This window comes from Macaca nemestrina, chromosome 5 (genome assembly GCF_043159975.1).
Source record: "Macaca nemestrina isolate mMacNem1 chromosome 5, mMacNem.hap1, whole genome shotgun sequence".
Taxonomy (NCBI): Eukaryota; Metazoa; Chordata; class Mammalia; order Primates; family Cercopithecidae; genus Macaca; species Macaca nemestrina.
Window position 1 is genome coordinate 155,620,854 of NC_092129.1, and position 8,643 is coordinate 155,629,496.

An 8,643-nucleotide genomic window follows, 5' to 3' on the forward strand; every position below is an offset into this window, starting at 1 on the left:
GGTATACCGGTAACTGGACTAGTGCTGTTATTCACCCAGACCCTAGACCAAGACCTGCACGAGCCATATTTCTCCCCCTCATTGCAGGAATCTCCCTCACCGCATCCTTCATTGCGGCCGGACTGGCGGGGGGAGCCCTAGGTCACACCCTCATAGAAAGTAACAGGTTATACCAACAATTTGCCGTTGCTATGGAGGAGTCGGCTGAGTCCCTTGCCTCCCTTCAGCGGCAGCTCACGTCCCTAGCTCAGGTAACCTTGCAAAACCGGAGGGCCCTAGACCTACTCACTGCAGAAAAAGGTGGTACATGTATATTTCTAAAAGAAGACTGTTGTTTCTACATAAATGAATCAGGACTTGTAGAGGACCGGGTCCAACAGTTACGCAAGTTAAGCACTGAAGTAAAAACACGGCAGTTTGCTTCAGCTGCAGACCAATGGTGGAATTCCTCTATGTTTTCTCTGTTAGCCCCCTTCCTTGGACCCCTGCTAAGTCTACTATTTCTGCTTACCGTAGGACCTTGTGTTGTTAACAGAATTTTACAATTTATTAGGGAGAGATTTGACACCGTACAACTCATGGTCCTCAGAGCCCAATACCAACCTGTAAACGCTGAAACAGAATCAGACTCATAAGACCCAAGATTGGCTCTAAAGATACCTGAAAAGAAGGGGGGAATGAAAGGAGCTGGGCACATTCCTCAGCCCCGGGCTCAAAACTCCCTGAGCCTAGCACAAACACATCCCATCCTCCCATCCCACCACCATATATCTCTCAAACTCCCTGAGCTCAGTACAAACACCACCTGGAAAGTCTCCGATAAGGAGACAGCCGTTCAAGGTTACTGAAAGCGCAGGAATTTCTTTGTTCCCCTACAACTTTCGGGCTATAAAAAGCAAACGCTCGCATTGTTCGGGGCCCTCTTGTATACTGTGTAAAGGAGGGACCAAGTTCGAACTTGTAGTAAAGATCCTTGCCGCTTGGCTTTGACTCTGGACTCTGGTGGTCTTCTTTGGGGAACAAACAGTCTGGGCATAACAGAATCAGAGCAGGACAATCTCAGAACCTGGGACGCACGAAAAAAGCTGAAAAATGGATGTTGGCAGAGCCTCCGACCCAGCATGGTGTGAAGTTCAGCGAAAGCTGGCGGCTACCTCCGGGCTGAAAAGCACTTTTTTCTGAGTCATTATCGCTGCTACACATGTCGGAGACTTGAGACTTTCTCAGGACTATCCTGGTGGGGGCAAGCAACTCTCACCGAGTCGCTGTTGGGTGGACCTTGGAGCAAGCTACCAGGAATGGGAAGGTCCTAGAATCGAAAACGGTGCTATTGAGAGTACATTCTGTTCTTCGTCTAATGAAGCCACTACACAGTATCCAGTCTTGCAACTTCGGAGATAATGAAATTCAATCCAGTGGACTTTATCTAGCTAACTCTTAAATTTAAAAACTTTAATAAAACAAAGCAAAACCAACAAGAAAAATAGCAATAACATTTTATAAAAGAACCCAGGCACTTCAAGGGTCAGGGGGTGTAGCTCAGTGGTAGAGCGCGTGCTTCGCATGTACGAGGTCCCTGGTTCAATCCCTGGCACCTCCACTCTTCATTTGGCCAATCCGTCCTCTTTCATTACGGACCTCCATTTACTTGGAGGAAGGAGATCTCAGGTGTTTTTGGTGAGTGATTGGAAGAACTTGGATAACCCAAACCGCGTCTCTTAAGGAACGCGGAGCTTGCCAATGTGAACTTTGAAAACACATTTGCAAGTTTGAGGACCAGATGCTATCGGCATGCAGGGAGAGTTTGATTTGGTAGGGGCTTAGGCTTAAAGTGTTAAAGGTTTTCTTCTTGACGCAGGATTTTGGCAGAGTGATGAGTCTGGTAGACAGTAAATAGATTCTCTTTGAAGATTTTGACAGCTGTGTGATAGAAAACACTTAATTGAAATAAAATTGCAAGAGTATTAGTGGGTGATGGGTTAAAATTTCTTCTTCACTACATTTCTTACACTTGCCTTCTGAAAACTCAAGTTTCTTGTGTTTACAGTTGTACAATCATAAAGTAGATTTTATGAGTTAACAACACACCAAAGATTCCTGCGGTAGATGCCGCCAAAGGGGCAGTGTGTGTGTGTGTGTGTGTGTGTGTGTGTGTGTGTGTGTGTTTCTGTGTGTGTGTGTGGTGGCGGGTGGGGAACAGTTTAAGCACAGACAGATGCCTAAGTTTCTTGAGTTTCCTAAAATAAACACTGGCCGTATAAACAAGGGGCCAGTAAAAATGATAAGACGGAAGAACTACTTTGTTTCTAAGCATAGTCCTGCACTGGAGGAATGTACCAAAATCAGTTCCATTTCTGTTTCCTTTTGGATGCTAGTTCACTTATCAAAGCGGGGGACAAAAAGTGAAAAAGTTGGAATTCTGCAGAGAGTTTACATCTGGAGCTCTGGATTTTCCCGTGTCTAGGGAAAAGGCCTTTGAAGTGAGGGTAGCAGGAAGACTGGAAATGCTTTGATATAGATTTCTGGAAAACATAATAAAACTTGGCCTTAGACTGATTTTGGACCCTGGGATTCATTGTTCTGCTTCACACATCTTCCTACCTGTCAGCTTGCTCCAAGGTCCGCTCCACAGCCGACTCCCTGGCGAGCACTTCCATTCACAAAGCCCCAGGAATGAAGCATTTTCTTGCCTCTTCAAGTTGCCCCTTTCTCTCAACTTTTTCTTCTGCCTAAGGACACCAAAGGTAACACCAAAAGAAAATCAGCCGGGCGCGGTGGCTCAAGCCTGTAATCCCAGCACATTGGGAGGCCAAGACGGGCGGATCACGAGGTCAGGAGATCGAGACCATCCTGGCTAACATGGTGAAACCCAGTCTCTACTAAAAAATACAAAAAAACTAGCCGTGCGAGGTGGCGGGCGCCTGTAGTCCCAGCTACTCGGGAGGCTGAGCCAGGAGAATGGAGTAAACCCGGGAGTCCGAGCTTGCGGTGAGCCGAGATCCAGACACTGCACTCCAGCCTGGGCGACAGAGCGAGACTCCGTCTCAAAAAAGAAAGAAAGAAAGAAAGAAAGAAAATCAAAGAAGTCAAGTAAAATGCTGCTTGGGGAACTTTAGGTCCTTACGGAGGATGTAAAACAGAAGCGTAAAGAATTCACAAAACCTGGCCTGAAATGCAGAGCGACAGCGTGTGTCTGGCAAACCTGGGGTGGTTACACAGCCGGGACCGGCAGCTGCTTTTCCCTCGCGGAAGCTCTGATCTGAAAGAGAGTGGGCGGGGTAGGGAGGAGGAGGGAGAATGCTGCCGTCGGATGCAGAGCCTCTTTCAGGTGGGATTCTCTCCGGAATCAGGAGAGGACGAGGGAGGTATGTGGACTGGGGCACGATCTATACAAGGAACTAACACTTTGTACGCCTAGTGAGCGTCTCAAACGTGATCTGACACAGCTCAAAGGGTCGACGCTGTCATCCTCTTGCCACCGTTTTGTGTGACAGTCAACCCAGACATGAGTTTTGGATGACGACCGAAAACACGGTCTAGGCGAGGCCGGGCAGTAAGTTACATCATTTAGAAAGCTCCCTAGATTCGAAATCCGGCAGATTTGGGAAATCCTGGCCTGGAAAATCAAGAATTCAAGCTGGATGGAGTGGGCTGAGTTATTGGTAAGTCGTCGCCTAGGAGGAGGCAGTGAGGAGATCAGAAGGGGAAGGGTGAAGGGATGGGTGATTGGAGAGAGGGGTGAGGCGAGATTGGGGTTAGCAAAACGTGCCGATCAGGGCTTGAATATGGATCTTTAGGCATGTAAAGGATTTGGATGGATAAGTAAGTAGGACATGTCCAAGCTCTGCACGTTTTCTCTGAGTCCTCTAGGTACGAAAAAATATTAGTCTTGTGTGTTTGAAAGGAAGTGGGCCAAAACCTTTCGTGCCCTAGGAAGATACCATTCGTTTTTACGCAAACTGGGCTGTTTACAGAGCTGAACTCTTCGGAACGTTCCCGCGTGGCTAGGTTTTGTTTGAGGTGTAGTAGCGGCTGGTATTGGTGGCTTTCGAAAAAAGCCAGATGATTGTGGTGGTAGTAGGTTGGTGAGTGTAGAAATGGGATTTGCCGGCTGTTTTTGGTTTGAGTATGTGAGGTAATTCTGAAAGCGGTTGTTTCCCTTTGGAATGGAAGACAAAGTTGACGATAACTGAATGTATTTCCCTGTACTTATGCTATGAGGGGAACGTGCCTGTCGTGAGCCCGGTTAGCTCAGTCGGTAGAGCTATTAGAGTTTTAGCATGAGGATTCAGGGTTCAAGTCCTTGCGCGGGGTTGAGGCCTTGGCCTTCTGCTCACCAGTGTTTTATATACCAAAAAAGGATTTAAATTCACCTTGCTCCATTCTGGACATTTGAATTTGAGCTGTTAGGCCAGAGAGATAGTGGCTGAAGCCATTAATCAGAGGTTTCTGGTGCTTGGGATTTTGTTTAAAGGCAAAAATTAAGGAGGGGCCGGGCACGGTGGCTCACGGCTCTAATTCCTGTACTTTGGGAGGCAGAGGTGGGCAGATGGCTTGAGCCCAGGAGTTCAAGACCAGTCTGGCTAATATGGCAAAACCCCGTCTTTTTTTTTTTTTTTTTTTTGAGACGGAGTCTCGCTCTGCCGCCCAGGCTGGAGTGCAGTGGCCGCATCTCAGCTCACTGCAAGCTCCGCCCGGGTTCACGCCATTCTCCTGCCTCAGCCTCCCGAGTAGCTGGGACTACAGGCGTCCGCCACCTCGCCCGGCTAGTTTTTTGTATTTTTTAGTAGAGACGGGGTTTCACCGTGTTAGCCAGGATGGTCTCGATCTCCTGACCTCGTGATCCACCCGTCTCGGCCTCCCAAAGTGCTGGGATTACAGGCTTGAGCCACCGCGCCCGGCCAACCCCGTCTTTACAAAAAATGAAAATAATAAAAAATTGCCGGGTGCAGTGGTGCATGCCGGTGGTCCTAGGTACTTGGAAGGCTTAGGTGAGAGGATCACCAGAGCCCTGGAAGGTTGAGCCTGCAGTGAGCCATGATTGCACCACTGAACTTCTGAGCAATACAGTGAGACCCTGTCTCAAATAAACAAATGGAGCAAGGCTTTGTTTGAAAAGCAGAAAAAGGGGTACATCCTCAAAATATAAACCCAGTCTTCATCCTGCTGTAGGTAGTGGTACCTTATACCACACTACAGGAAAGGAGTGCTCCCCTGCTTGTTGTTAGGTTTTCATTTTGCTTTGTGGGCATTGGATGGGGCCAGAAGGTGGGGAGGAGCTTGAGTTTAAACATGATTAATTTAAGATGCCTATAAATATAAGATTCGGTCTTGTGAATGTATTTGAGAAGCACAGTCTAACAACTCTGAGACTGTAACTCTGCAGGAATCCCCGACTGGGATTCTTATTAATTATGTAGCCACAGAGGAGAGGAACAATACGTAGAGTGAGAATTGAAAGGGTTAATTGTGGTTTGAAGATTGGGAGCTCATTCATGGTATTCACGGAAAACCTTATGTAAGCTACAGTGATCTTAGCTGTGTATTCGTTCAGGATAGCATAATGTTCTTGGAACCTACTTAGAAATCCCAGGAAATTATTAGAAATCCAGGTGAGAGGTTATTGCTATCTGCTTTTTGCCCTCTGCAGCCCTTATGAGACTATTTTCGTGTTCAGAGACATCGCATGAAGTAGTTTTGAACCTGAAAGGATCCCACTTGTCTGGCAAATGTCTCTTGGTTGGTCCAAAAGGCTCATCAGACTGCTAGAATATGAGAATAGAAAATAGAGACAGGACAGGTCTCACCAAGGGAGACAACTAAGGTGGTGTCACACCTACAGGTGTGCAGGGGAGATGAAGCAGGTTTTAACTTGGCTTGCAGTGTAGAGCACAACTAGCATGATGTCTAGTGTCCCTGGCAAATGATTACTTTCCATTGTGACTAGAGCAAACTGTATTTAAAATGGACTCATATATTCCTAATATGAAAGATTTTTTTCCTGTCTGCCCCTAGCTGTATATCTAAAGTATTGAATAATTTTTTTGTGGCAAGGTCCAGTCTTTCTTTGAATAGCATTATTGAAACATCTATTTAATGAGAAGTTGTGGGATTAACTCATAAATTACAGAATTTTCTGAAAAACCCAACATTTTACTCAGAAGACAGAATATACCTATGCTCAAAATACAGTATTCAGAAAACCCTAAAACATATGTAGCATATGTCTAACCATCTGTGTCCTACAAGAAAATAGAAGCCCATTGGGTGCTGTTTTGGAAGGAGTCCCATAGAAAGCATGTTAGAATATAATTTGAGTGTGTTGGAATATCATTGTACACACCAAGCATGATGTTCTTTGATATCATAAAGATCCTTTTACATGGTCCGGGTTTTTGTTTGTTTGTTTTGCTTTGTTTTTGAGACCGAGTCTCACTCTGTCACCCAGGCTGGAGTGCAGTGGCGTGATCTCTGCTCACTGAAACCTCCTTCTCCTGGGTTCAAGTGATTCTCCTGACTCAGCCTCCCGAGTAGCTAGGACTACTCGGTGTGCACCACCATGCCCAACTAATTTTTGTATTTTCAGTAAAGACAGGGTTTCAGCATGTTGGCCAGGCTAATCTCAAATTCCTGACCTCAAGTGATCTGCCTGCCCAGGCCTCCAAAAGTGCAGGAATTACAGGCATGGGTCACCATGCCAGGCCAACATGGTCCTGTTTTACAGGTATAGAAAGAATAATGAACTACGCTCCCAAATTTACCCTATGTCACCAACTTTTAAATGGTTTTACATTACATACCCAGATTATAAGACTGCAAATCATGGGCCCTTTTCTCGTAACATTATACTATACTCACACATACTCATATACAATTTAATGGTTCACTTTAATTTCAAGTGTTGTTAGATGTCAAAGACAGCATTCAATTAGACAGAAAATAAATATAATATTATAGGTCATTTTTTTTTACAAGTTTTACAGAAGCCTTTTAGTCCAGGCCCATTATAGGCATTGCAAAGGTTATTTGTTTAATGATGCTTCAACTTTTCATTTGGCATCTTTGACAAAAAATTTCCACTATATATCATAGATTAATTGCCAGAAGTTAAGTCAAGTAGCTTGTATCATTTCTGTAATTTGGCATGAAAAAGGACCAGGAGAAACAGAGCAATCATGAAGGGACCAAATCTAAGGAACATGATGGCTTTTCAATTAAGACATATGGTCGTCTTGTGCCAGAGTTGCTCTCACTTCTTTTATACAGTGGAGAGTGTAAGAACAACTTTGTTACTTGCTTTAACAATCTATTTTTTTCAAGAATCTCTTATAATAAAGTAATATTTACCAATATTGAAGGAAAAAACAAAACACCTTCTAAAATATTTGAAAACTATTATCTATAAGTAATGAACTGGGAAAAAAGAGAAAGCAATATGATTCTTCAAGGTCACTCACTCTTCCAAAAATCAATGGTCATGGTGATGAGAGTTGGGGTGGAAAAACCTGAGGCAGGAACTATGGTTTATCATAAGAAATTAAATTTGCTTATATTCTTCATGATAATTCACTCAATGTTTACTTTCTTATTAGGGCTTATTTAGGAAAATATTTCAGAACCTGTGTCCTACTTATTTACCAGTCAGAGAAAATAAATGTGGTGATATTACCAAATGCTTCTATATACATACACACATTCATGTGGATAATATGTATTATAGTATGCATATAAATTATGTGCACATGCAAATACACACATAACCACCCATCATGAGGTATCATTCATCCATATACTTTCCATGGATTATCTAATTTAATTCTAACAATAGTTGTGAGTAAATATTGAGCTAGAGATTGAAATCAGATTTTGTCTTACTTTAGAGACTAATATTTTATAATTATATAATTGATAACAAAAGTCACTTCTTAAAGTTGATAGTTATTTCTGTTGTTAAATATGTCAGTTAAGAAAAATAGCGAGATAATACAATTTCTTTAGCATGGCAAATTATGTACATTTAAAACCATAGTCATTATCTTACTGAAAATAATAATTTGGGACTAATAGAATATACAGTGAGCTCAAATAACTCAATGGGGAAAATATCAAATACTCCCATTAAAAAATGGGTAAAAGATCTCAGTAGACATTTCTCAAAAGAAGACATACAAATGGCCATGAGGTACATTAAAAATGTTCTTCAGATGTTGGAGTGCTCTTAAAAAATGAAAAAATGCTCAATGTCATTAATCATCAGAGAAATGCAAATCAAAACTACAATGAGATATCGTCTTACCCCAGTTAAAATGGCTTTTACCCAAAAGACTGGCAATATCGTTTTTTGTTGTTGATGTTTTGCTTTTTTTTTTTTTTGAGATGGAGTCTGAGACGGTGTCTTGCCCTGTGACCCAGGCTGAAGTACAGTGGCACTGATCTCGGCTCACTGCAACCTCTGCCTCCTGGATTCAGACAATTCTCCTGCCTCAGTCTCCTGAGTAGCTGGGATTACAGGCGCCCACCATCACACCCAGCTAACTTTTGTATTTTTAGTAGAGACGGGGTTTCACCATGTTGGGCAGATGGTCTTGATCTCCTGACCTTGTGATCCTCCCGCCTTGGCCTCCCAAAGTGCTGGGATTACAG

At 43.5% G+C, this 8,643-nt stretch overlaps 1 non-coding gene across 1 annotated transcript; it reads left to right on the top strand.

Annotated features, from left to right (window-relative positions):
* Positions 1-1,528: 1,528 nt before the first annotated feature.
* On the top strand, positions 1,529-1,600 carry TRNAA-CGC (transfer RNA alanine (anticodon CGC)). The gene has a single exon. It is a non-coding gene; the product is annotated as a tRNA-Ala (tRNA).
* Positions 1,601-8,643: the final 7,043 nt, after the last annotated feature.